Genomic DNA, 6,000 nt, shown 5'->3' with positions numbered 1-6,000 from the left:
TTCTTGTTTCCCCACACATACGGACTCTAAGAAGCCTATACTTATGTATTTCGAATTTACATGGACCTGGCCCAATAAAAAGGTGACGCGGCACCTAGAATAGCTTCTGGACGAAATTTATGAAGTGGCATCTTGTATATTTCGTCCAAGGCTTCATGCACTCGTTATGATGGCTTCAAAGCCCTGAAATCATCACTTGTAACTCCGTTCGTGTTCCCCTTGTGCATGCCATCATCTCCATGATTATTCTTGCTCCAATGTTCATCCTTTTTCAAGCTAGGCCATTCATTTGTAAGCAAAATAAATGTATCCAATTTAGGCAGCATCATATTCTCATGAACATTAGAATCATTACCAAGAAACGAAAGTACCTGGTAATTTAGTTGGCATGCCCGAGCTCTAGCAATTGGTCCAGTATGTATAGCAGCAGGGGCTGTGGGTGTAACAATGGTATTGATGTCCTCATCAGCCTTGTTCGGTAAAGGTGCCCCGGGGATGAGATCGATGCAGTTTTGATGCCTCGTAGTGGAGGTAGACCCACAGGTAGCTCATCGGGGAATACGTCCTTGAATTCCTGCAATAGATTAAACAACACTAAAGGTGGGTGGTGAGAGGTGTTAGTTCTTGTCGCTCCGTCTTTGCACACTAGGACATAGTGTAAAACACTCGATGGGTTCTCACACACTTCTCCCATGTATCTTTTGGTAGCAAAAAGCACTAAGTTATTCTTGTTGCTCATCGTGGAAGCACTCATTTTGGGCTTGTGGCGCACAGTCTCTTTTTGGTGGCTCACTCCCTCACTATTCTCTCCGCGATGGGTGAATGTCTACTTGTCAGCGATCACCTAGCTTGGCGACATAGGTCGTAGCACGTACTCCTTTCCCTTCATCTTGAAGTTGTAGTGATTGTATGCCCATTGTGGATGATGCCGTGGTCAAATTGCCAAGGTCATCCAAGTAGGAGGTGGCAAGCGGACAAGGGAACCACATCAAACTCCAATATGTTTTCGTATGCTCCAATCTTGAAGAGACTTGAATGGTGTGCTCCACTTGAATGGTGTCGAAGTCGCTGATCCATTGGACCTTGTAGGGATGAGGATGCTTCATCTTGATCAATTGTAGCTTGGAACATAGCTCTTCACTTGCCAAATTGTGGCAACTTCCTCCGTCGATGATGACCTTCACACAACGTCCATTGATGCCCGCTTTGGCGTGGAAGATGTGGCAACGTTGGTCTTCGTCTTGTTGGTGTTGAAGCATCAAGACCTTGGAGACAACAAGAGCGGGACTTGAATCATTGTCACAAAACACTTGGTCATCTTCGTCTTCATTCACTCGCCGGTGCATAGCCACGTGCTCAAGTGCTTCCAATTCTTCCTCACTCATGGGGTCATATGTGTCGTCATCATTGGCGATCATGGTGCACCGAGTGGGGCACTCAAATGTCTTATGGCCTCGGCCTTGACATGTGAAGCATTTGATGGAACTCGTCTTGACGGTCTCATCCGTTGGAGTTGGTGATGAAGCTCTCGGCTTGAAGTTGCTTGTAGTAGGAGGATGACTTGAAGATGTCAAAGTTTTCTTGTAACTTGACTTGTCGTTGTTGCTTGGTGTAGCTTTCGTCGAGGTAGAAGGCGTTGTAGTCGCTCAAGCTTGATCGTATGAACTGTAGGTCCTGGAAGAGTACTTGACGTACTTGTAATCATATTGCACTTGTCACTCCGCCTTGGTAGCTTGGTGCACTAGCTCGAGTAGGTTCGAATACGGTTGGAAATCCGCAATCTTCTTGATAGGATGGTTGAGTCCATTCAAGAATAGTGCCATAGTTTGCATCTCATCTTCTGTGACATTGGTTCAGATCATGGCGATTTTCATCTCCTTGTAATACTCTTCAACGGACTTCATGCCTTGCTTGAGGAGTTGCAACTTTTTGAAGAGATCTAGGCTATAATATGTAGGCACAAAGCACGCTTGCATGACATCCTTAATTTGGTTCCATGTTGTGATGGGTGGGTCATCTTTTGCTTCTCGTCGCTCAATGACTTGGTCCCACCAAATGAGGACATAGTCTTGGAACTCAAGCGATGCCATGGCAATTTCCTTCCCTTCTTCATAGTTGTGTAGAGAAAGATCTTGTCGACCTTCAATGCCCATTAAAGGTAATTCGGGATCGTTGCTTTCGGAGAACTTTGGCATGTTGAACTTTAGCTTGTCGTAGGTTGCTCTTCGTTGTGTTGGTGGTGATGGCAATGATGCTCTTGTCATGGAGGAGGATCTTTGAGCGGTTGCTCCTTGTGCTCCTCTTGATTAGCTTGACGTTGAGGGCATGGAATTCTTGAACGGTTCTTCAACTCTTGGCACTCCTCAAGGTCTCCAATGGAGTAGGTACAAGTGGATCAGCAAAGCTCTATCTCCAAAATGAGCTATCACAATGCTAACCCTAAAACGTAGGTAGAGGAAGAGTATATATAGTCTAGGGGGCGAAGGGGTACATGGGCCTCGACCTAGATACACTGCGCAGGCAGGAGGGGCCGGATGTCCAGGCGTCAGGCCGGATGTTTGGGGCTACGGCCAGATGTCCGGGCCGGGGGGGGCAAGTTTCGGGTGCTCTCTATATAGAAGGGGCCGGATTTCCGGGGCTGGGCCGGATGTCCGGTGCATGTAGGTGATCTTCAGCCGAGTTGTTGTTGTGGTTGACATCTCCAGGGGCCAGATGCGCGGGGCCTGTAGACCTTCTCCGGTTCCTTCCGTCGTGCTCCTTCGTCCATGTACTTGGGGACTTGTCCGTCGTCACAAGATCTCCGAGAGGGTGTTCTTCATACCTAATCATACATAGCATTTCGGCTTTAGGTAGTAGCCATGTCTCACGTGGGCCATACCTAATCACACATATCACTGAGAAGAGATGTCACCTCGGTCTCGAGAGCTCTTGCACATGCTCGTGTCATTGATCCACTTGCCACTTGGGAAGGTGTAGATAGGTCCATAGGAATGGCCATAGGATGCTCTGCATTAGATAGAGTACCTTGTTAGAGACAACATGGCTGGGTTGGGAGGGTTGCTGATGTTCCTCCCGCTACTCCTCGGTCTACCGCCGCCTGCACCGCCACCTTCGCCCGCCGCCGGTGATGCACGATCAGAAATCAAGGGCTGGAATTTTACTACCAAAGAACTGTTCTCCAACAACTAGACTGAAGGACTAACTGCACCTGAACAACGCCTCTCCGGCCGCCACGGAAAGATCTCCGCCACCTGAACCCGAGCTCGAGCAAGGATTTTACGAGAGATCCCAACCTCCTCTGCACCCCAGATTCACCCGCCTGAGAGTAACCTGTGATACCAAAAACAAAATCTCAAATATGCACGGGTGTGCGTATCATATTTTATAGAAAGAGGGGAAGGTGTAGAACCCAAACCACCATCGATTACAATACAATTACAACTACAACGTCGCCTACAACCCACTACTCCACACGTGGTTTGCATTAATGAATCACTCGCATCTCGCTCACCCGACAACATAGCTACCAACAATTGAAGTTAGCACTTGTATTCGAACCGATAATCCTTAGACGCACGGATTATTACAGGGCTTTATGGATTTTTCTCTCAAACTAATCTCTCTTCCCTTGATTTTCAGCCGGGGTGGGGCCCATCCTCCCCTCTTCTCCAATCCCAATCTCCCACATTTGCTAGTCTGTGAGTCCCGTAATCCTCCCCTCCGTGCGTCTAGCATTACTCGTATTCAAACATTCAGAGATATTGTGGACCGAGTTCGAGAATGGGAAAGTAGGTACAGCTCACCACCGGCGGCTAGGGTTACAACCCGATTACAAATCACATGCCCTCTAAGGAGAAATGGGGGCTTTATAGCCCTTAGAGCATTACTAGTAGAGCCCTCAAACCCTCAAACCCCTAAAAATAACCGCTTTTTTACAGTTTTCGCGGAAAAAACGCCGTAGACTAGAACCTCTAAACCCTCAAACCCGTAAAAAAATTTAGAGGTCCAACCCTCAAACCAGTTTGCAATCTGTAGAAGTAGGGGTTGAGAGGAAAATCGCCCCCCAACCCGCACTCCTCCTCCTCGCTCACTCCTCACTCGTGCGGGAGCAAACTGCTCCTCCTCCCGGGCTCCTCCTCCCGCCGCCTCCCGCCGCGCCGGCCATGGAGGGCCCCGCCGCCGCCGCGCCCGCCCCGGCCGCCTCGGCCGCCCGCCCCCGCCCACCAGACCGTGGCCGACATGGTGGCGGCGACCCATGTCGGGGCCAAGCGGCGGCGGGCGGGCCTCGCAGCGCCTCCTCCCGCCTCCTCGGCTCCCGCCCTGGCCCCCGTCCCTGCCCCGGCGCCCGCCCCCGCCGCCGCGCCCGCCCCCAAGAAGAGCCGACCGAAGGCGGCCGGTCGTGGGCCTCGAGGGGCTTCCTCCAAGGTCGTCGGCTCGTCCCCGGCCGTGAAGAAGCCGCGGAAGAAGCCCGCCCCCGCGGTTGCGGCCCCGCCCGCCGCCGTCGCCGAACCTCCTCCCGCCGCGCACGAGGTGTTCGAGGAAATGGCAACCCCATCCTCGCTCATGGACCTCCTCCAAAACGCGGAGGTGGACCTCGGAGCTCCGCCTCTAGACCCCTTTAGGGTTGGTGACGACTTGGAGGAAAAGGAGGAAGATGAGGAGGATGAAGGGGAGGAGGTGGCCGAGATAGGGGAGGAGGCATTCACCGCCGCTTCCCGCCCACAGCGCGGTCGACAAACTACACCGAGGCGGAAGATGTCCTCTTTGTTCGTGCTTGGGCAGCTGTGGGAATGGATGCAACCACCGGCACCGATCAAACCGGTAAACTGTATTGGCAAAGGATCGAGGACGTCTATTGTAAAATCAAGCCGAAGAATAGTGGGTTCATCCATCGCACTTTTCGGTCGCTTCAAGGCCGGTGGGAGTTGATCAAGCCCGCTTGTGCTCGTTGGAGTGCTGCCATGGACCAAGTGAGGGATGCATCACCTAGTGGAACCGTGGAGAGTGACTATGTGAGTACATATTTCTTCACTATTTTGATTATGTGTGTGCACTATGCTATTGGTGGGTTCTTATGTGATTTATGTGTGGTTGATAGGAGACAATTGCCGGCATGAGGTACATGGAGATGGTCGCTTCCAAGGGCAAGGCATTCTCATTTAAGCATGTTTGGTCAATTCTTTAAACCTTTGACAAGTGGAAGTTGAGGGATCAAGAGACCGCACCCAAGAAGTCGGCAATGCTAAGGATGGATGATAGTGAAGATGAGGAGGAGAGGAACTTGGGCAAGCCCGAGGGAACCAAGAAGGGCAAGCTAAGGGTGAAGATGGAAGAAGAGGTGTCAAGCCTAAGGGAGAAGATGGACCACATGATGAAGGCAAGAGAAGAATTGACAACGAAGACATTGGAGACGAAGCTTCTTATCACCGAGAAGAAGAAAGAGGTCAAGCTTGCACAAGTTGAAGCAAAGCGTGAAGAAGCAAAGCGCAAGGCCGAGTTGGAGAAGAGGATGATCAAGCTCAAAGAGGCAAAGGTATGGAAAGAACTCATGGTGGAAGAGTGGATCAAGACCAATTGCAATGGTGGAAGGACTACAAGGAGGACATCGCGGAGAGGAAGAGGATGTTCGGTGTTGCGTCCTCTACTTTTCGAGATGACACTCCCATGAGTAGTTGTGGTGATGGCGGTGTGTACGACTCCACCGGTGTCCATGGAGATGCTTGATGGAGCCCGCTTGTGGTCTAGGAGATGGCGCCGAGGTGCAACTTTTTGATGATGGTGCCAATGAGAGGAGGAAGATGATGATTTTGTGATGTAAACTATTAAACCATGCATCAATGATTGTCATTTGGTAGTTTGTTTGGAAGTTGATTGTTTTTTTGTTGTCATAAATTGTGAGATGTCAAATGATAGATTTAAAGGTTGGGGTCGAGGCAAAGACTAGAACCCTCAAATCCAATCCTTAAAGCAGTTTAAGGGTTGGGTTTGAGGGTTCTAGTA

The 6,000-nt window shown here is 50.5% G+C and overlaps 1 long non-coding RNA gene across 1 annotated transcript; it reads right to left on the bottom strand.

Annotated features, from left to right (window-relative positions):
* Positions 1–248: 248 nt before the first annotated feature.
* Positions 249–3,839, bottom strand: LOC123094810 (uncharacterized). Its single transcript, XR_006445987.1, has 3 exons — positions 3,209–3,839; positions 2,912–3,006; positions 249–2,821 (listed from the first exon to the last, which is right to left on the bottom strand). It is a non-coding gene; the product is annotated as an uncharacterized lncRNA (long non-coding RNA).
* Between the last annotated feature and the right edge of the window lie 2,161 nt (positions 3,840–6,000).

The sequence above is a fragment of the Triticum aestivum genome, chromosome 4B (assembly GCF_018294505.1).
Source record: "Triticum aestivum cultivar Chinese Spring chromosome 4B, IWGSC CS RefSeq v2.1, whole genome shotgun sequence".
In the NCBI taxonomy this organism is placed as follows: domain Eukaryota; kingdom Viridiplantae; phylum Streptophyta; class Magnoliopsida; order Poales; family Poaceae; genus Triticum; species Triticum aestivum.
Note: the sequence above shows the minus strand (reverse complement) of the source record. Positions and strands in the feature narration are given on the sequence as shown.